Source organism: Propithecus coquereli, unplaced genomic scaffold (assembly GCF_000956105.1).
Source record: "Propithecus coquereli isolate 6110/MARCELLA unplaced genomic scaffold, Pcoq_1.0 Scaffold66, whole genome shotgun sequence".
NCBI lineage: Eukaryota > Metazoa > Chordata > Mammalia > Primates > Indriidae > Propithecus > Propithecus coquereli.
The window spans coordinates 138,981-161,786 of record NW_012152618.1 but is presented as its reverse complement, the minus strand read 5'-3'; the positions used below and the strand labels follow the sequence as shown (position 1 = coordinate 161,786).

At 40.8% G+C, this 22,806-nt stretch overlaps 1 protein-coding gene across 2 annotated transcripts in view; it reads left to right on the top strand.

Annotated features, from left to right (window-relative positions):
* CHRM3 (cholinergic receptor, muscarinic 3) overlaps positions 1-22,806 on the top strand; it is a 305,806-nt gene that overhangs the window by 230,459 nt on the left and 52,541 nt on the right. For both annotated transcript variants that reach the window (XM_012660182.1, XM_012660183.1), the window contains one exon: positions 8,109-8,234. The gene's annotated coding sequence lies outside the window, so the exon portion shown is untranslated. The remainder of the gene's footprint in view (positions 1-8,108; positions 8,235-22,806) is intronic.

The window sequence follows — 22,806 nt, the reverse complement described above, 5'->3', positions numbered from 1 at the left end:
CTTGGGGCCTGTTGCCCCTTTGAAGGGAGAAAAGTGGGAGTCTGCAGTCCCTTCCAGCCCAGCCTGCATCTGCCCTCAGTTCTCTGTTATTGCCGGTCAGTGTTGAGCAAAAGAGCTCATTGAGCTGCATCCATATTTAAACGATCAGGGAAATCTGATCAAAAAGCCCAATAAATGTATAAAAGCCTGTAAGGAAAGATTAATGGAAAGATTGAATAATAACACGCGACGGGCTGAGGGAGGTATTTTCTGTGTTGAAATGTCCATTGAAGAGGCTCGTGTGGTGAGAATATCAGAAAAGCACCGTCACGGTGAGCGCAGACCTGTGCGGCCCGCGGAGTCAAACAGGGTCATTCCACGAAGGTGGTGTTTGTGGTGAGGGTCGCAGCACGGAGCGGACTGGAGCAGTCCAGGAGCTTTCTTCCTGTCAATCACCTTCCGGTTTTCACAGGAGAAGAGGCTCTGTCATTGCCCTGAAATTCCCTACTCCCTTCCCAGGCTGCCACCTCTCCCCCACAGCGCCGCCCTGCTCCTGGTTTATTCGCTGACCGAGCTTTCCGGACACAGCCCGTCCAGGGGAACGCCTGGGGACAGCTGCCTGGCCCCTGCTCGCCGGGCAGTGAGGCCGTGAGTGAGAACGCACCCTGTGTTTGGTGCCCGGTGAGATGCGACCTTTTTCTAAATCCATAAGCCGGAAAGAACTGTAGGCAGCGTTGGGGTCGAGGGGGAACATTCTTCACCCTCAGAAGGCTTACTGAAAAATCAACTCACAATAAGACAGATTAATAAGAGAAAAGGCTTTATAAATCTATTACTATTACATGCGCGGGGACAGTCACAGAGTAACTGTCCGATGTCCCAATGAGAGACAGATGCTCATATACCCTACTTTCAGGGGAAAGGGACATAGAGAAGTACGGATGATTTTACGAAGATAGTAAATGATTTGGGGTGGGGAATTCAGTGGGCTTGAAGAACATACAATGGCCTGGAACAAAGTCTGTTGGGCCCACAGAGCAGTCAATGGTTCATGACAAAAGTCTGTTCAGGTTTGTTAAAAGAGTTTAGTCTCCCTTCCCACAATATGAGTTCAATTAATAAAAATTCAGGGAACGGATGGGAAGTAATTATTTTCTCCTTTGGTAGGTCCAGATTTTAGGCAGAGAAAGGAACTTCAGAGTACTGCTTTATCCTTTGCTTTGGGAAAGATGGTGTATGTGAGGGGGGAAGGTCAGCAAGACCTTCAGGCTTCTTTTTTTAGTTCAGATTGTACAAAGTGCCATATTTTAGGGTATTGATTTATGAGCCCCAACAACAGGAAGATGCCATGTTGCTCTTCAAGACAACAAAATGGCCAAAAATTAGGCCCTTACTGTTCTGCATTCTAGGGGAAAAAAAAAAACAAACTATGTATTTCTTTCAACAATTTCACTAATTACTACCCAGAAAGTGGTCATTATATGAATGAACCCTGAACATATGTACATCTATTATGCACAATAAAAAGTAAATTTAAAAAATGATAGTATTTAGATTTACATACCGTTCATTAGGGACTCACACAATGAGGGCATTGAGTGAGATTTCTTCTCTTCTTGTTCATCTTTCTCTCACATTGACAGACAGGAAGCAGACTAGGAAAATCATACCTATCGTGATTTATGTGGGCTTATCATCATCTTATGATATGCCTCCAAGTCATGCAAAGAGGAGGACAGCAAAAAGAGCTACATGTTCTGACTTAATGAGTTTAGTGGCCATCCGGTTGTTTTTAAAATCCAAAGTGCCTTATTCACTTTATGGTGTTTCCGTCATTCAGGATGAAGTTGACCAACACTTTCAATGATACTGTCGTTACAGGCCGTAATCAGCCACATGAATATTGATCTCTGTTTCATCTGAGAGAGAAATGGCATTAGGGATCTCTGCCCCAGTTGACCCACTTGAGCGTATGGTGTAGATCTGAGCTGCCTTCTAGAAAACAGGGCAAATGAAGCCTCCCTTCTTTGCATCAATATCATTGCTGGTCTTCAAGTGACTCCCCAGTCACATCCAGCATCAGGACATTCCCCCAAATTTTTTCCAGTGGGACATGCACTCGCCAGTGCTGGGTGGGAAACAGGAACCACGTGACAAGTGCGTGTGCTCCTGGAAGCACCAGTCTCCCAGGCGCTGGCATGAGCCGTGCACACCCAAACCTCCATTCCTTCTGGAGTAGAAAGTGATCAGATCTGAAACTACTTTACTGAAGTTTAAATTTAGCTGGAACAGAATTTTTAAATCGTATCAATATATTAATAGTTTTCTCAAACTGTGCTTTGAACATTCAGAAGCTAATAGAGAAGCATTAATGGAAGTATTTCTGGATGGAAATCTAATCTACTGGAATATAATATCTTTCAAAAATTAGGGCACTGAAATCAACACAATTAAATAATAATTAGCAATTCTTGCCCTTTTGTAATCAATAAATGGTTCCCAAAGAGTATCTTGTAACTTGTGTCTGTGTTTCTAAAATGAGGATAGAGAACTAGCAAAAAGATAGCTAAATTGAGTACGGAAAGTTGCAGAAGCGCTTTTCTACTTTCCAGGGACTGTGCATTTGTTTAACCAGAACATCCAAAGATAGGTCCGCAGTGATGTCAATGACTGATCTAGAACGAAACGTGAGCTTATTAAAGAATCACTATTCTACATGAACCAAATCAGTACTTCTTCAAATAACTTACAACTAGAAACATTACTCACATGGATTGAAAAATGTAGAGTGAGACCCAGATACCAGTCCAGAAAGGAAATTTTCTGGTTATATTTAAATAAATTATTATAACCCTAGTAAGCACAGAGATTCTTATTATCTAACCCCATGTTTACCCTAACATGCAAGGCAAACAACATAATTAATCAATAGAATTTAAATTTGTGTTATGGACGCCATTGCTCATAAATGAGACATGAAAAAGGGCTTTCCATTAAGTTATGCCTTTGAGAAGGCTGCACAATTTACAATATCTGCAATATCCCCCAAGTAACATAGATACTTAGAGTAGTAATGTTATGGAAGGGAAAATATAAAGGATATGCATGGAGAAGCAAATCCAGCAGTTATAGTTTTCCCATAGTTATAAAGCGGCAAAGAATTAGACTAGAACCCTGGTCTTAAGAAAGAAAAAAAGAACGAAAACAAAGAAAGAAGTTAATGTCAGATATCAGAAAGAATTGTTCCACCAAGTCCTCAGGAGTTCAAGGCTGAAATATTACAGACCAATGGTTGAAAGTTTATCATAGATTTATGCCAGTGAGGGAATTATCCTTGTACATAACTTAATGGCTCTAACTTCTATATAGTATTTTATAGACTTCAAAGCACTGTATCCTACACTATATTATGAGATCGTCAAGAAAACTTAATGAGGGAGGCAGATGAGATAATTAATATCCCTCAGGAAACTGAGGCTTGGAGTCAGTGACCTTAACGTCACATTCAACTAGGAATGTAAAAACCAACAGCCTTTTGGAATCATAGAACTAGAACAGACTCCCAGGTACCATATAGTCAGGCCTTGCTCCTTAAGCAAGATGGTATCTAATGTGCCCTAAACAGTGAACAAGCCAATTATGATACATTCCCCCATCCTTGGTCCAAGAAGGCCAATTAGGGCATGCCTGAGGCCAAGCCCAGCTTTCACTCACTTCCTGCATGTTGTTCTTCCAGAATAGGGACCCTCATGCCTTTGTTCCTGCTCCCTTGCCTCTCAACTTCAAGTCTGTATCGTGAAAAAGATGTTGTCTTAGTTCATATTGCATACTGCATTTCTATGAAGGGAGACCTGAGGCCAGGTAATTTATAAACAAAAGAGATTTATTTGGCTCACAGTTCTGCATGCTCTGCAAGAAGCATGGAGCCAGCATCTGCTTCTGATGAGAGCTTCAGGAAGCTTCCACTCATGGCAGAAGGTGAAGGGGAGGTGGCATGTCATGTGGCGGGAGAGGGAGCAAGAGAGAGGACAGGGAGGTGCCAGGCTCCTTTATAATAGTCAGATCTTGTGGGAGCTAATAGAGTGGGAACTCACTCATTACCATGAGGAAGGCACCAAGCCATTCGTGAGAGATCCGCCCCCATGAACCAGACACCTCCTAGCAGACCCCATCTCCAACTGGGGGTCAAATTTCAACATGAGATTTGGAGGGGACAAATATCCAAACCATATCATATATATTATAATTGATTCTCTAGACTATTCCCAATTTTGTAATTTACTAATGCATTGGGGTTGTCTTTCAGACACAAATTCAGAAAATAATTATAAACATATGATAAAGATTAAATAAATTATTTTTCTCATCAGGAAGTGGTCTATGTGAGATTTTTCAAAATAGGAGAGGCCAAAAAAGTGGACAACTGAAGAACACAGAAGACCCTTTTGTGATTTCTTTTTTAAGTAAAATGACAAATCTCGGGGGGTAAAAAATAGTTTTCCAGAAAGAATTGACGAGAAAACTGGCAAGCAAACAGAATGTCAAATGATGCTAAAAAAGTGACAAATGCAGTCAAAGGAACTATAACTGTGCGAGTGTGGGTGGAATTAGATCAGACGCTGACCTTTCACAGACACCTAAAGAAAATCACTCCCGAATAATAACTGTCGCAAGTAGCCTGCGGGGTCCACCGTGTGCTTGTGCCCGTAGCTCCGGAGCACGTGCGTGGCCATCTGCTGCCAGGCACAGAATGCCAGGCTGCGGGGGGTGTCCTCAGCCCCGCCAGCGAGGCCTCACTTCACTCCAGCTCCTCATGCCGCGAGTCTTAGAATAGAAAAACGTCACAATTTTGTCACCGAAGATGCCACGCTGGTAATTAGACATTGCAGAGAACGATAGTCAGCAAATATAGTGTCATCTTCCACCCAGGACCAATGATTACACAAGGTGGACTGTTGAGTCCTTCAGCTGAGGTATTTCAGTGTGGAAGTATAGACTCATTCCCTTGCTTCATGCATAAGCCTGTCAAATCCCAACATTCAACACCTGCACAATGCCAATAGAATTCCATTTATTCCTGGCATACATATAATCGCACAGTTAGGTGCAAATGATAAAAACCTCTGTTATTTGTAGATAAGGAAAAGATAATCAATGAATGTATTGATTCTTTTCTCCTGTAAGAGATAAAGACAGTCCAAGAAAAAAAAACAATTAGCGTATCTATTAATTAGGATCATGTTTGTGTTTTTGTACTCTCAGAATTATGAGTATTTTAATGAGAAAATATTGACTACAAGTAAGTCTTATAAAAGAAAAGTAGTGATTAAGAACATATCTAGGGCAGAAGGGAAAAATTAACACCTATTAAAATGCCCATCAATTATAAAAAGTTAAAATAACTTCGAACTCTTAGACAAGGTAGCATGGGAAAATAAAGAAAGAAAGTAACTTGGGATGAACAAATGCCTTTTTGTATTGACAATAGATATAAACAAAATCCTGACCAAAGAGTTCTAGCATTTTGTCTGACAGAGTCTTCCTTCTTCATGTATTTCAGACCCAATACCTCTATGATTGCTTACAGATATTCCAGCCTAATTCCTTCAGACAAAACCTGCAACTCCAGCTTTCTCAACGTTAGCCCACCTTCATCAGTGACAATCATCCTTCGCAGTTTGCTCATTCGTTCTTGTATCTGACATATATTTACTGAGTACCTCCCAGTGCTAGGGCTGTGATCAGCACAGGGGTACGGCGTGGGCTAGGCGAGCTTCTCCAGGACCCCCTCGCAGGATACACAGTCCAGCGAATGCCTTATTAGGGCTGAGAAACTCACAATTTCTTCATTGTAGTGATTGCCCTGTGAAAACAGTAAAATCATGGTCGTCAATGTTTTATATTAATTGACCAGAATTCTCCTCATTTATTTAGGCCAATATTATCTGTTTTAGCCTAGAAAATGTCCCATCCCTGCTCCACCTCAACATCACTCATTTCTCAACTTTTATGTTTATTCTATGCACAATACAAATATGACAAGGATCTCCCTCTTTCTTCACTTTCGAATCTTGGAAGTGCCACTCAACAATTCTACAAAGTTCTCATTTGACTTCAATGCTTCCCACGATACCCTTCGAACTTATGTATGGCTGTGAGTTTTCATGGTGTATGTATGTTATTGTCATTCTGTGACTTTGAGCCTTTAAAATTACTTGTGCTCTGAATGGATATTTGTACACCCACGTTCGTAGAAGCATTATTCACAATAGCCAAAAGGTGGAAACAACCTAAGCGTCTGTCAATGGATGAATGGATAAACAAAACATAGTATACACCTACAGTGGAATATTATCCAGCCTTTAAAAAGAAGTAAATTCTGATACATGCTACAACATAGATGAATCTTTAGGACTGTGGTCCCCGACCCCCAGGCCGTGGACCAGTTCCTGTGTCCATGGCTTGTTAGGAACCAGGCCACACAGCAGGAGGTGAGTGATGGTGAGCGAGTGAAGCTTCATCTGTATTTATGGCCGCTCCCCGTCACTTGGATCACTGCATAAGCTCCACTTCCTATCAGATCAGTGTCAACATTAGATTCTCATAGGAGCGCAAACCGTACTGTAAACTGCGCGCGCAAGGGATCTAGGTTGTAGCTCATTATGTGAATCTAATGCCTGATGATTAGAGCTGAGGCAGTGATGTTAGTGTTGGGGAGCGGCTACGAATATAGATTATCATTAGCAGAGAGGTTTGACTGCACAATAAATGTAATGCACTTGAATCATCCCAAAACCATCCCTTGACCACCTTGGTCCATGGAAAAATTATCTTCTAGGAATCTGGTCCCTGGTGCAAAAAAGGTTGGGGACCACTGCTTTAGGACATTATGCTAAGTGAAATCAGTCAGTCACAAAAGGACAAACACTGTATGATTCCACTCATGTGAGGTACCTAGAGTAGTCAAATTTATAAAGATAGAGAGTAGAATGGTGGTTGCCAAGAGCTGGAGGTAGGAGGTATGGGGAGCCATTGCTTAATGGATACGGAGTTTCAGCTTTGCAAGATGAAAAAGTTCCTAGAGATGGATGGTGGTGATGGTTGCACAACAGTGTGAATGTACTTGATGCCAATGAACTGTACACTTAAAAATGGTTAAGATGGCAAATTTATGTTATGTGTGTTTTACCAGAATTTTAAAAAATTATATATGTTCATTCTCCCACCCCAGTCATTTGTAAGAAATTCAAGGGACCCTTCCTTTGGTTATCTTATAATCCTGGTTGTCATTTGTTATGTTCTCTAAACACTGAAAACATTCAATTAACAAATATGCTCAACAGACTTACTCGAATACAACTGAAATAACACTGTCCAAGAGACAGAGAGAGAAAGGAAAGAGAAAGTTCTTCAGCATCTGAACAAATTTGTTTTGTAAAATTTGGATTCAGTCAAAAGGCCACACTTAAGGCCCTAGAAGGCCACATGTGGCCTTAAGGCCACAGGTTCCCCACCCCTGGCTGGAGGGCTCTTTTTTAAATAAATTTTTGACAAATGGTGAAAGCAAGCGTGATCATGAATGAAGGAAACCTGTGAGCAATGTATGAAAAATGGACGAAGTGGGATGGAAGAAGTACATCAATCTGTTGAGGAAAAATGCAAGAAAATCTGATTTCTACAATAATGGAAAAGAGATGAACCAATGACAGTAATAATAATATATTTCTTTCCAGGCCGATATTAAACATAAGTTACAGATCTGGCCTGTGGTGGAACTCACAAGTCTTATTGGCAATCTATGTGAGGAGACAAAAAGCAACATATGGAGAAACACAAAAATATACTCCCTAGAGATGCTGCCTCTTCAGATGTCAAGAAAAACCCTGGATGAAGTGCTGCAGAATCACAAATTCAAAGCCACCCACAGAACCGAACACGAAAGCTTAGACAGCTGATTACTGAAATAAGCCCTTTCTTTGTGGCTTCAGGAGAAGACTCTAGGGAAGAAAAACAAAGGACTTGGATCATTCTATGATGCTTAATGAATCTACCCTTAAAACAGGAATTAAAAGTGGGAGAAGGGACCAACTCCTTGCCCAGTCAGATATCCTTGGTTCCCATCTCGCCAGGTGGAGCTAGTCTCTTGGGCACCTGACATCCGGTCCACTCCCCTGTCCCGTGCCCTGATCATTGTGATGACAGAGATTACATCACTATTTTGTATCTTTGTTACTTAACTCAGTTCCTGGTACATTGTAGATACACAAAAGGTGTTTTTTACATTGAACAATGGGGACTGAATGGAAGAATGGACAAATTGCCTTTTGTGTTCTGGCTCTATTGCTGATTAGCTGTGTGACCTCGGTTAGGATCTTTTAACTCCATGTATCTCTGCTTCCTCATTGCCAATTGGAGGTAACAATAGTTCCTACTTTGGAGGCTTTTTGAGGAGTAAATGACTTAGGATGGGTAAAAGGTTTAGACCAAGGCCTGGAAGTAGCACATCTCAATAAATAGTACCTTCTATTATTTTTGCTAAGTGACTGGATGAGCCTATAACCATCATATACATAGAGAAAAAAAAAAAAAAAACTCTTAAAAGTACAAATTTAACCCAATAAAAGAAATTCAACATAGCTGATACCTAATAGTGAAACCTCACCCTTTCATAAATTTGAGTCAGTAAGTCACACTGAACTGCAAAGATTTTTACAGTACTAAGTATCAAATACTAGAATAATTTTAACATATTTTAAATTAAAAATTATTATAAAGTGTACCATATAATTCTTTCTGTTTATTTCTAATACATGAAAGATAATTTAACTTTCTTTGTGTTTCAGATTCACTATTATGATCATAAATTATTCATTCCTTATTTGACCCATTTTTATTGAACATCTATTATGTTCTAGACACAGGGGATGCAATAGTGAATTAAACACAAATTAAATGGTAAATATAACCCCTCTTTGAGCTTATATTCCTATTAGGAATAATATACAAATACACACACACACACACTTATACATATATATATATATATACACACATACATACATATAAATACACACAGAGATACAAATACATACACATACATATATGCACACAAAGACACACATAGGCATACAGATACACACATACATAGACACACACAGATAAACAGGTATATATACACACACATAAGATACATGTACACATAGTTACACCTACATACGAGGGCTGTCCAGAAAGTATCCAACCATGTAACTGTTCTCATTATATTAACAATGGCTGGATACTTTCCGGACAGTCGGCATATATATAGATACACCCATACATACATACACACATAGATATACACACACATAAATACACATACATATATGCACACACACATATATACACACACACCCATACACACAACGTTATGGGACAATAACTACCATGGATAAGAATGGTTACAGAGGGCAGAACGTGAATAAGATGGCTTATGTAGTATATGCAAGGATGGACTCTAATGCAATGACATTTAAGCAAAGAACTGCTTGAAATGATGGTGCTCTCTGGGAGAGGACTAGGTCACAGAAGAGAGGGCAGGAGGTGCAAAAGCCTGAGGTGGGAGCGCGTGTGGAGATTCGGGGAACAGCACAGACATGGTATGGCCAGAGAGCAGTGGGCAAGGGGAGAGTGGGATGAGGGAAGATCAGGAAGGTAGCTTGGAGATATGATATGGGTTTGAATTTTGCTCTAAATAAATGGGAAGATATTGGAGGGATTCTGTGCTGAGCAATGATGTGATCTGACTTATGTTTTAGAAGTGTCACTCTGACTGCTGTGTGCATAGTGGATGGGAGGAGGTCCAAGATGAATGAAGGAGAACACTTAGGAGACTCTTGCAGGAGTGATCACGATCATGGCTTTAGCTAAGATTCTAGGCATATCTGAAGTAGAGTCAAAGGAATCTGCTGATAGACGGAATGTACTGAGGGTGGTGGCTTTTGGGGACATAGCCACATGTGATCTGCTACAGCAGGTGTCAGGCACATGCTTGCTTGAAATTTCCTTTATGTCAGCTTGCTTTTGGTTTTATTGTTTTGTTTTGCTTTTTCCATCTCTTTGTGATTAAGGCAGAGTGAAGTTAATGAGTCTCTGTGGTGAACTGGATTGTTTAACTGTAGATAAGTGTAGACTTAACAGTTCTACGTCTAATCCCAACAGTGGGAATCTTGGCCTCTCTGAGCCTCAGTTTCCTCAACTATAGCGTAAGAAAAATTGCTAGCTTTGCGAGTCTGCACTTCTGCTACCAGAACTACAGCTTGGTGTCAATATGGTCAAAGGCCTTCCCAGTTGGTACAGCCATGAGGACTGGAAAGGAACTAGTTTAATCGCCTGTAGGGACTCTGATGTTTTTTTCTTTTTTGAAAAAAAAAGAAAGAAAGAAATTTTATAATTTTTAATGTCGATTAGCTTAGATTCCATTGAGGTCAAGAATTCTTCCAGAAATTTTAGGGTTCTAAAACAACTGCTATACATTACTGTATTTCACTTTCCATATTTATAAAGCATGTATTTTCAGGTAAATTTTAGTAAATCAGTCTTTGGTGTTTCTTCTTGTAACAGCCTTACTAAAAACTGTTTGACTCACGTGGTCTGCAGGCTGGGGAAGGCCAGGAAAGACAGAACAGCTGAATGGTTAAAATAGAGTCTCTGGAGCCAGACAGAGATGTGAAACCCAGCTCTGCCACTTACTGTGTGACCTTAAGCAAATTATTCAACCTCTCTGTGCTCAGTTTCTCCATCTTTGAAATGGTGATAACAGTAGTACCTCCCTCACAGGATTGCTATGAGGATTAAATGAGTTAATATCTAATAAGCACTTGGAACATTGCCTGACACACAGAAACACTAAATAGGAGTTCTATATGATTATTACGGTTATTATTCCTTCTCCCTGCTCAAATACTGTACCTGCCTCAACTTTTAAAGAATTTGAAACATGCTTGATATTTGAAATCTCTTCATTTCTTTAAGGAATTACTTTTAATGGTAAAATGATACCCATGCCCTGGAACTGTAATTTAAGATAGACTGCTTGTGAAACGTGCCTTTTTAAGCACCATGGATTTTCCAAATCAGAATGAACTCAATCCTGCCCTGCTCATTTATTGGCTGCATGTATTTAGGGGGAATCCTTTCTGAGCTGTTATTCGTTCATCTGTGGAATAGAGATTAAGATATGTACTTCTCGAGGTTATCATTAGGATTAAAGGACATAATGTATGCAAAGCGCTGGAAAATATATTGCATTCTTTACTTCTGTGCCCTCAGTCAAAATGTGTATAACTTAAAGCAGTGTACGTGAAATTTAACACGATGCCCCCAAGATTCAGAAATGCAATGTGTCTGTGGACCACACATGGCTGAGCATTGCTTGCAAGAAAACAAGGCCATATATGGCGACACTGCTCCTGTGAGCCAATGGGGCCAGAGACGTCCCTGAGCTGTGGGCACTGCCAGGCTCCTACCCAAGATCCCTGCAGGACCACCCTGCAGCCTCTCACCACTCTGAAACAGCCATATCTTCACTTGGTGGTTCCTCAGACCTAATTTCAGAACATTTAGTACCAATTGGCTAAGGAGGTGGAAAGAAAACTCCCCTATTCATTTCATGAGGAGATTTTCAAAATTGTCTTTCTTTGCGTTTTTGTTTTTTTTTTTAATGTGGGGTTTGCATTTTAAAAGCACATTTAGGAAACGGCAGTGCTATACAACATTGCGTTATTTACTGCTTTGTCACATGTCACCTAGAGATAAAAGCAGCTTTGCTTAAAAGAAACAGCACAGACCAGGGCGTCAGGACACAGGGCGACCCCCATGCACCCTTGCCAGCCACGAGGTTCTGCACAATCATTTTGCCTCTGCATTCTCTCAACTCTTAAGCGGAAGATATTGAATGAGATGCTTTCTGGGATGTTCACTCCATCCATAATCATTTGACTGCTTGTGATCAGTTTATTTGAAAGGGGAAGACCAGTGGAGGGTCCTGGGGCTCACTCCCTCGGGTCTGGGGAGAGCAGGAGAAGAAAGTCCTTCCACCACTGGCCCCTGGTCCATCCTCAGAGCCCTCCCCTCCACGTTCCAAATCAATATCGTCTTGACCAATTGAGGGAACGCACTATCAGGATACTGAAAGGAATCATTTTTCTTTGGATGTGATTTTTTTAAAAAATATATTTCTATTCCAGACCCTATCAAGAGAAGGATTCTGGCCATTTTAAGAGACATAAGCAGAAAAATGAGAACTCATCTTCTACAATTTTATCTCCAGTTACAGAAAGAAAGAATATCCAAGAGACTGATGAAAGCATTGAGAGTCCTAAGGAAAGGAACGACTTATCATTTCAAAGTTAGTCGGGCAAATATCCACTCTCTGAATATTAAGTCAGAAGTTCAGCTGCAAACATGAGGCCTGCGGGTGCCTGACCCAGACACAGAACCGCCGGTGGGAGGGGAGGATGCTTCGCCCGCAGCATTCGGGATTATAATTCGCCCAGTGCCCTGGCGATGAAATCGGGGGTTCTATAGATTAAAGGCAATGTTTGTGTATTATATCAGGAATTAAGGAGTAAAGCTTTTAAAGCAGTTAGAAATATTTTTTTTTCCTCCCAGAAGCGTCTTGCCTGGCAGGCGAATGGGCGTCAGCGTTCCGTCCGTGACCTGCCTCCTCGTGTGTTCCCTGAAAGACGGTTACACTTTGCCTCAGTTGTCACGCTTGTTTTTTGCTTATGATCTTTATGGAAATGAGAAGAATAATTAACTGTACCTGCTTGTGGTCTAGGACAGAATCTGTCACCGAGAAAAACGGCCGCACGTGAGCCTGCGTGGTCCGTCCCTTGTCCCACGACTCCTGATTTCTGGAGGAAATCCTGCTTCTCCACGGGGTAGTTACCAGCCAATTACCTTTTGTCATATTTTTCTTCTTCGTTTATAATTTTGCCAAACTGAGAAAAAAGCTGCCACGTTGTGCAGAAAGCAAACTGGAGTCCCGCGCTGCGGTTAAGCACATCTCGAATTCCGTGGCTACTGTTGTTTGATTTTGAATGACATTTTTTTTTTCCTTTGCAAAATCCTTAGCATTTGTCTTCACTCTTAGAAATGTAGGCCCCCTCCACTGTATTCGTCCTTCCCCAAACACGCCGAGAAGACCCCCAGCCTTCCTTAGAATAGGGACACCGCCCCTGGGCCCACTGTGCACATTCCATAAGCGACAGAGACTGGCATCTCAGTCCTCACATGCATTTTACTGAAATCGCAATTCCGTATTGACTCAATTCGGGGCTCTGCCTCCCTTGTTGTAGGGCTGGGCCTGGGCTGGACTGGAGGTTAAAACGACTTGGTGATTCCCCTCAGAAGTGAGGATTTTTCCTTGTGATGCGCTTGTTTATCTCAACCCTTTACTCTCTCGGGACGGGATCTTTCTCAGCAAGCCTCTTGGCTTCGCATGCAAAGAGTCCCTGGCTTTGTCCTGTGCCTAGGTGAATACGGTCAGGGCTCAAGCTTGATGTCCACGGAAATCAGGAGACGCCTACCTGAAAGAAAGAGCCCGGTGAGAGGAAGAGAGTTTTTCAAACTCTTCCAGGCGGTGCCTTCTCAGAGCCTCTTCCTGGGTCCCCTCTTATCCTGTGGTCTTTACACTGCATCCTGGTGGAGGTGGCAACAGAATTCATCAAATGAGCCTGATATTCCCAGACTCAGGGTATTCGTGAGATTCGGCCTTTACCCCCAACCTCATTATTACCAACAGAGGAATTCCTGTACACTCACTGAGAACTTTTTTTTTTAAATCCCCGAGAAGGGGACCACCTTGAATGCGTGCTGTTCACACCTGAGTGTAACAGATGCTCCGGTGGAGTTTGGAGGCTCCCGCTTGTGATTCCTTTGGGCACAAAACTGTCTCATTGCCAAATCCGTCTGGAACTTTTGTAGCTCACTTCCCTTGGACGGTGTCCAAATCAAAGCTGCCTTTACACCACATTCCTCTGTGTCCTGAATAGTGAGATTATCGGGTACAACCAAGTGCTCTTGGGCTTCCTTCCTGCTCGATTTAAATAAACAGTGAGCTGTTTTTCTTTTTGACTAAGAGCCAGTCTATACAACAGCAGCAGGAAGATTGCTTTCTATCTATATGCAAATAGGCTGAGTTCTCTCCAATCCTTGGGAAAAGACCCTTTTAACTAAATGACTTATACTTCTCTTTTTTCATGTATAAAATTAGTGGTTTGGGGATAAATAACCTGAGTCCCCTTCTGGCTGTATAATTCCACATCACACACACACCGGGGAGGACAAGATTTGCACAAACTCGACAATTAGAGAAAAAACAACGTAGTACGTGTTTAAATGCCCAATAAATACCCAGCTCCCTACCATAACTGTGTCTCCTCAACTTATTATAATATCAACGTATTCTTGTTCCACTTCCATCGTAGACCTTTAAGCAATGAAAACACCTGCCCACTAAGCAATCCCTAACGTAGCTCCCGACAGCCAGGTTCCTATAGTCCCACTAACTAGAATGTTCTAGAAGTGTCTTTCTACTTCTATGATTCCCACTCAGTCTTCAAAACTCTGCTCAAAGGTCACCTCCCCTGAGGGCAGAAAGAGTGGAGCGGCTATCTTTCTGTGTATCCATGGCTCTTTGCTCAGACGTATGGCACAACACTTGCAATACAGTAGCACAGCCTATTGTGTATGTGGCTGCCTCACCAGCTACACTGAGCGCTACTCAGGATTCACTTCTCTTTCTGTCCCATTGTCTAGCACCACACCCAGTGCAGATCGAGCTCTCAATGACATTGAGTACCTTAAATAAATTCTTTTAGGGAAATGTTCTTTTTTTTATTTTTATTTTTTATTTTTTGACATAATCTCACTCTGTCACCCAGGCTAGAGTGCAGTGGTGTCATCATAGCTCACTGCAGCCTCAAATTCTTGGGCTCAAGTGATCCTCCTGCCTCAGCCTCCCAGAGTGCTAGTATTACAAGCATGAGCCACCACACCCGGCTGGGAAATGTCCTTAAAATAAATATATTTAGTTTAATGCTTATGCTCAGTTGTATGTCTAAAGTCAGTGCTAGCGGAAGTGCAAATGGATATTTGGGCAAGCTTTGGTTCTAGGCTAATTAGTTCATTTTCACTACTTGGAGATGTGGAGGGCCAACTGGCTGAAAATTCAGGTAATGGGGCGAGACGTCAAGGGAGAAGTGATGTTCTACCTTAAATTGCCATTGTGACTTAAACACGATTCTCCCCTTAGGAATGTTTTGTCTAGCAATGATACAATATAAATCACATGAGCTCTTGCTGGCCAACATGAGACTAGGCAGATCCTCAGTCTTTCCAGATTGTCTGTGCCAGGACGTTCCTATACCATTGTTTGAAGATGAACAGAGCTGGATCTGCCTTTCTTCCTTTGTTTCCCTTTTCTTACTCCTTCCTTCAATGAAGACATTAAAGCATGAATCTTTTATAGGTTTCCGTAGTCCTTCAACGTGCAACTGACAAATGCCTGCTCTGTTCTCTGCACCACTGCAACACAGTGAAGGAAATCAAAGGTCCTTTTTGGGCAATGCTGTCCACAAGATTATTCTTTTTACTTGGAAAGAAACTGTTTATTTAATAGCATTTTTTGACTTTCTTCTATGTACAAAGGCCCTCTAAGAGACAGAGACTAACAAAAGTTGGTTTTCGACTTTAAACCTTAGACCTTCAAACAGTGATTTTGAGATTTCAAGTTGTCAATCAACTTAGTGCATCAGGAAGAACATTTGTATCTATTTAGAATAGTATCGAATAGAAAACATCAGAGTACCTCCTATGGGATGAGGATATTATTGCATGAAATTTATTTTCAGTTGAATGTGTATGTGTGTGCACTGGGTCACAATGTAGAATGTATTTATTTCTGTAGGACACAGTCAGAAACTTGGAAGCCCGCTAATTCAGAAGGATCGGTGCACATAGACATCAATTACTGCAGCTCAGGTTTTAAGAAATTGAAGGGAAGAAGGAGTGAGAGACTCCAGGTCAAACAAATAAGCTCCCGGGATCCAAATTGCCAAAATTGCATTATGTCCATGCCACTTCTTTTGAGTTGATGAAATACATTAGTAGATAAAAAATAGGTGCATGCCATGTGTGCATAGGCACGGATGGTATTTTATGGATGCAGCTGGCTGCAGATTCTAGCCAATCACCTCGTGTGACCTTGAGTTTTAACTTAGGGGCTTATTGAATTCATATCGAGAAGCTTGGTGACCAGTTCCTCAGCCAGCAGCACACAAGTGAGGAATAGGAACACTTAACAGAACATCCAGACTTGCAAGTGGTTTTCGTCCTCTCTCTCATAGCTGCCTCAAAAACAAAGTCTTATCCTCACACCAAGAAAGGTTGTAGTTCTAAAGGAGGTGTGTTTTTCTCCATTCTGTTACATAACCAAGCATCTGAGCCTGGCACAGGGTTTGCTGAATGGAGCCCTATCAAATCTTTCTCTTTCTTTTTTTTTTTCAACAGGCAGACTATAAATATAATTCAATTGATAAAAATATAAGAAGCTCTGGGATTATGTTATTTCTATTCCAGTATTTTTCTTGGTTGGCGAGCTGCAACAGGAGCCCCTCTGTCCTTTGATAACACCATGCTCTGTAGGAGTGTGGAAGCCAGATTCATTCCACCAACCCCATACACAACCCTCAAACCTCCTTTTCACCTGAGAGCAGACCCTCCCGGGACTCCTCGGCCACTGTCAATGTGTGCAGGGGTCAGTAACAAAAGGAAGGTTTCTTTAAGTATAAGATGGATGGTGGGGGGAGGCAGTCTGGGGAATCTTTGGACAACACAGTCAGCATCATTTCCTGCTGTCAGAAATGCATAATAAACAGAGTTATAAGAAGGAAAAATGTAACCCTTTAGTTTTGTACTTTGTGGATCATCCACAGAAATGCTAGTTAATCCATTACTTGAAAATCTGTCATTTCTCAGGATGCATGAGGCGCAGAGAACAAATCTTACTTTTCTTTCATTCCTATGCTTGCCCTTTGAAGAGTATGTTTAGAGCCAATAAAATGATACATTTAACACATGCTAATGATGGATCAAAAGAGCCAGAGAAATATCCAAGATTCTAGAATTGCAATGTTAGAATGATGCTATAGAAGTCATCAAACCTCAGTTGTCTCCACATCTTCCTGTTCCTGACATTACTGATTAGTTTTGAGCTGGGAAGGACCCTGGAGTGGAGGTCAGTCCCCACCATTTCCCTCTCTCAGCCCTGCTATCCTTTAGTAAGCTGCAAACCCTGACATTTGCAACCAGTTTAATAAACTTTAATGGTAACAATATGTTATATAAGTTTTAAGTTAGCCTCCACAGAACTTAAGGTGAAATAGAGAGAACTGTATGATAGTAGTGAACTTGAATTCCAGCAAAATATCTTTGCACTTAAGTACTTAACTACACAATTACATCATTATTACTAGACATTTCTCCTTCCGAATTTCAAAGATGGCTGATCTTCCTTGTTTATTGCAAATCCCCAATCTCCTAAGGAGGGTTGGAGTTGGGGGTCTCCTTTTGATATTCTCTTATCTATATCCACTGAGTGTAGTCTCTCTTATCCATTCATTCATTACACATTCACTGAGTCTTTTTTAATTGCAACCTATTGGGCCAAACTGTAGCTACTCTGAAGCTGAAATAGATAGAGTTCTACCCTCAAGAGTGTACAGTGCAATTGGTAAGATAAATTATATGCATAGATAATGCTACTAAAAGGTGGAAATAGTACAATGACAAAGCTCTGTGGAGTTTTAAAGACAAGAGAGAGAGAGTCCTTCAGAATTAGGACCCAGAGAAAGATCATGAAGGAAGTGGTATTTGGACTGAGTCTTAAAGGCCATGACATGTACAACTGGGAGAGAACATTCTAAGCAGCGGATAAACAGTGTGGTAGGAAATGCCGAGAATATTTAATGAATGGGAAGCAGTTTATTTTAACCAAAGAATGGGGTCTATAAGTGGAAGTATGGAACATAAAACTGAAAGAGTAGCATAGAGTCAGACAATACCAGGCAACAGCGCTTCAACTTAATTCTAGACTATGGAGATCCATTGAAGGTATTTGGGCAGAAAGGAGTGATTTGATCAGAGACAAATGTTTGTGATTAAAGATTCCAACCTACAGCACAAACACCATCTGTTTTCATACAGTTTTAAAGAAATCTATACTATATAGGTATCCCAGTGGCTGTAATTGGCAAATAGAACACATAGGGAATACATTCCTTCTTTCATTGCTCCTCTTAATGTTCATAAAACTCTTTAAAATTTCCATACTGATTTTGAATGCAGGTGATCTCATTTGTTCCTCACCACAAGCCTACGAGGTTTTATCTCTTTGTATAGGCAATGAGACCCATGCTCGCAGAGGTTTGGTGATCTGTCCTGTGGTCACATAGCTGGTGAGTGATCAAGCAGACTTGGCATCTTCTACTTTTGGACTCAGGGAATTTCCCACGAAATGACAGTGTCTCCAGCAAATCATTCTCATTGTATTGCTAACCACAAGTCCTGTAAAATAGGATGGGCCCTTTTATGTGCAAAACATTATAATAGGTAAAGAAGGGATCTCTCATTGCAGAAACTTAAAATCTTTCCTGGGAAATTGACACTTCTGAAAAATGCAGATAGATATGCTTTTGTACTCAGGGAATAATCAAGAAAATTCAAATTAGATTAAGGAAAATGTCAAGCAAAACATCGTGTCTTCTAGAAAATTAAAGCTTGAATGGGGACATATTTTCTACCAAGGCAGGTAAAAAGAAGGGAGCATCATACTTATCCTCAAATATACAGAATGATGCACAATAAATATCCTATTCCATTTGATTGGCCTTTCGGAGCATTTTCAAAAAAGTTTCTTTCTCCAAATAACTCCATAAGATAGACAAAGTAAGTATTATTATTTGCCCTGGCAAATGAGATGATCAGTGCTAATTTGCCCCAAATCATGCTGAGACTGAAACGCAGCTAGGTTTTGTGGCTCTTAATTCAAAGCCCCTTACGCTGCCCTTAGATCTGCATCACCCTTGAAGATGTTAGAGATGATTAAACCATGTGTTACAGAGTGTATTCAGTTTAGGATATATAATTCACTCCAGTGGTTCTGCATATTAATCAACCACATTTTTTAAGTTTAGCTGGGACAAATCTCTGTTTGGCTTTTGGGATGCATTATCCAAGTCAGAATATGATACCCTAGGAGCAACTTTACCATTTATCTCCTTGTTTCAATGCTTTAAAATATTCAAGGTCAATAGTAAGAACCTCCTAAGGGTCCATTTATTTGTAGCCATTCTTTAAACAGAGAGAGAGGCAAGGGTGGAGTGGTATATAAAGAGACCAACCAGAACAGTAAATCTTTGGGAGGTTCGACATTACATTCAGTAGGGGTGGAAGGGAGCAGTCATTTGCATAAAGCTCTCAGAGCTGGAGTAGAAGTGAAGACAGAGGAAAGGGACGTAGCCATAGGTAGGCTTTTCTCCTAGTATGCAAGCAGAAGCCCCATTCCCTGGTGCAGAGCACAATCCTACCAAGGCCTTAGTTTTTAAGTTATTAATGAAAATTTTTATAAATTTCTTTTTCATTTCAATAATAGTGCATTAATACATTCTTATTCTGAAAACTGTGAACAAGAGAGAGATGGAATTAACATCTCCCTTGACCAGTACTCAATCTCACTCTCCTCCCCAGAGGGAAACACACTCATCAATTTGGGGCAAATCCATCCAGAAAGTTAGATATATATGTATGTATACATTTACCTATACATTATGCGTGCATTTAGAATTATATAGTTTTGCTTTGGTGGTGGACATTTTTTATGTTTCATTAAATATATTAAGAAGTCAATTACCTTAGGACACTGTGAAAATTTGAGCATTAACCCCATTAACCTGATTTCTATGCCCCGTAACTCATTTAAGAGCTGATTAGTGGCCCGCAGCTCTCATATACTTCACACAGCATTGATTTTGTATTCTTAATCATGCCCAAAGAAGCAATCTGGTTCTGCAATTCCAGTTTAACTCCTAAACTGATATTTGGAGGGAAGTGACACATAATATACAAAAGAATTCAATTCTGTGAGCAAGTAAATGACCATTAGTATCAAAATGTAGTCTACTGCCCTGGAGAAAAAGGCTTAGGCAGCAGTAGTGATACCATTGATCTATGGCACGATGCTAGATTTAGAATTGTTACTGAAAAAAACTGGCCCTTATTCTGAGATAAAGAGAAAACAAAATGTTTTAAAGATCTGATTTTAAAAGCCAAATCAAACAAAATCTTTAGGACAATAGAAATAGCATTTTCACATTCATGTATTCTTTCTATTGTCAATTAAAATAAGAAGAAGAGTTACCCTGGTGTTTTCTCTTCAGAATTTCCAGGCATATTTTGATTTGTAGTGTGGTATTCAGAAAATTGAGCACAGTTACTTTTTGTTCCATTTCTTTGTGATGAATATTCATTGCTGTCACCGTGGCATATGAAGTGATTGTCCCTTGATTCATGGTGCACGTGTGGGCAGCAGCCAACACTGAGAAAACATCATAATTTTAGACCATTTACAAAGGCCTAGCCACCAGAACAGGTTGCTCAGAGGCCATCCACCCACCCTGGACTTCGAGACACCCTGACTCTCTTCTCCGAAGTAGAACTGATCTGAGGTGTCTTCTGTAGTAATGAGCGACAATTAGTGAGAACATGCGACGTTGCCTTTCACTGACCTGTTAGGGCAGAGAATGACTGTAAATGTGATGGAGGCTTCATACACTTAACTCTGATTTTTCTCATGGAATCAGCCTGTCCTTGAATAATACCAATGTAACATGTGTTAGATAATGGCCCTCGGGTGACAGTTTGATAGAACTTACAGAATGTACCATGAGCTAGTATGCTCTGGAGATGAATTTAGAAGAAATGTGGGATTTGGTAGATCATGTCTGAACCTGATGTTGCATCTTAGTAAAACAGAATTATGTTCATTTCCAACGACCTGGTGGGATTCACTGTAAAATTTTTTTCATTGCATGCAGATTCACAGACTTCCAGTGCTGTCTGTGAGGAGGGAAAAAGAGTGTAAAACTCTTTTACTTGTTGACTTGCTATTTTTCATTAGGCCCACACATCACAAATTGGGTTTCTGCCACAGAAGGAAGTTCTATGTGGTTAGAAAATGGAAAGGCAATGGAACTTGGTATCCTAAATCCATTGACAATTAAGGTAGAAACTGGGTTCCAATATTCAGCCGGCCAAAGCCCCAGAAACTGACTAGACTTACCTCATTTTCCACTTGTTGTCATGAGTGGTGTGTGACTCTCGAACAACAGCTTTGAAAGCATCAGCGTAACTGGTTTCTTATTTTCCTTTCCAATAGGAAGACGGTTCCAATGATAGTTTCAAGAGCCCCCAAAAGTTGTCTCCATCTCTCATGCCTGAAAACTGGAAGTCAACAGGCTAGAATGAGGACGTGACTTGGAAGGAAATGGTGCAAAATGAAATTATAAAATAATAAAACTTTACATCTGGAAGGAAACTTGAAGTTCAAGCCTTCCAAGGGGTTCTTATCCGGTGGGGGTTGGGAGGACACCTATTATCAAAATCTTGGGCCTGGATAGTTTGAAAATCATCTCCAGGTGGTACTGAAATGGGCTGCCCTTCATTTTACTAATGAGGTTCAGAGATATTGAAAGATTTATTCAATGTCTTACAACTTATAACAAAGCTAGAATTTGAATCTATGTCATCCATCTCCAAGTCCCACGGTGACTGCATAACATGGAATTTACAATTCCACGTTTTTCTTTCTTATTGATGGTGGATGGGGGGAGCCGAAGGAGAAAAGAAAGAGAGAGGGCTGCTAAACACACTACAAGAGTACGGAGCCATATAGGCATCTTTTTTGCCCCAAATTTTATTGACTTTGAGACATCAGGTATCCAAGTGTCTTCATAAAACCTCCAAGCTAGATGGATCATCAGGTCACCCCAGCACACACACGCACGCAGGTACACACATTTTAAACACAAAGGATAGCAGCAGATTTAAAAACATGTTAAAATGATATCACCATATCTCAAGAGCCCTTAGGTGTCCCTGCCCATGGCTGCCACCCAGGATTCGGGTCTTCGTCATTCCTATGACTATGTCACCAGGCTCTCAATGATCTTTCTACTTCCAAACACCCCGTGGTCTTGATTATCCTTCACATCACAGCCTAAAGTTTTGTGGTTGTCATCTTGCCCCACTCCCTGATAAATGTTAGTGGATCTGATCCCACCACACACAGAATAAGGACAAATCCCTTATGAGGCTTTCTTGTTTCAGGTTGCTTTTGTTGCTTTTTATGGCTTTTTACTCCTTACTTTCCAGGTAATATAAATTTACTGCCCCCAAACAAGGGCCATGCTTTGGTGACTTAGTGGCTTTGCTCTTATTAATCCTCCTGCGCATAAATTCATCATCACACTCCCCACTGCCATTTACCAAACTTCCACCCTCCCTTCCAAACCCAGCAAGCATGTAGAATGCGAGACTCACTTCCTCCCGTCATCCTTCAATAGTGCCTTTGTAGCCCCCAGGGATGCACACCAACCTGTATTATATTTATGGACATTTCGCCCCTAATCTATTAGACCATAAACTCTGTTGGATTCTCCTTTCTCTTGGCATTTCTCTTAGGACTTATCATTTGCTTTGCTATAGCAGATTAGCTGGAGGCATGAA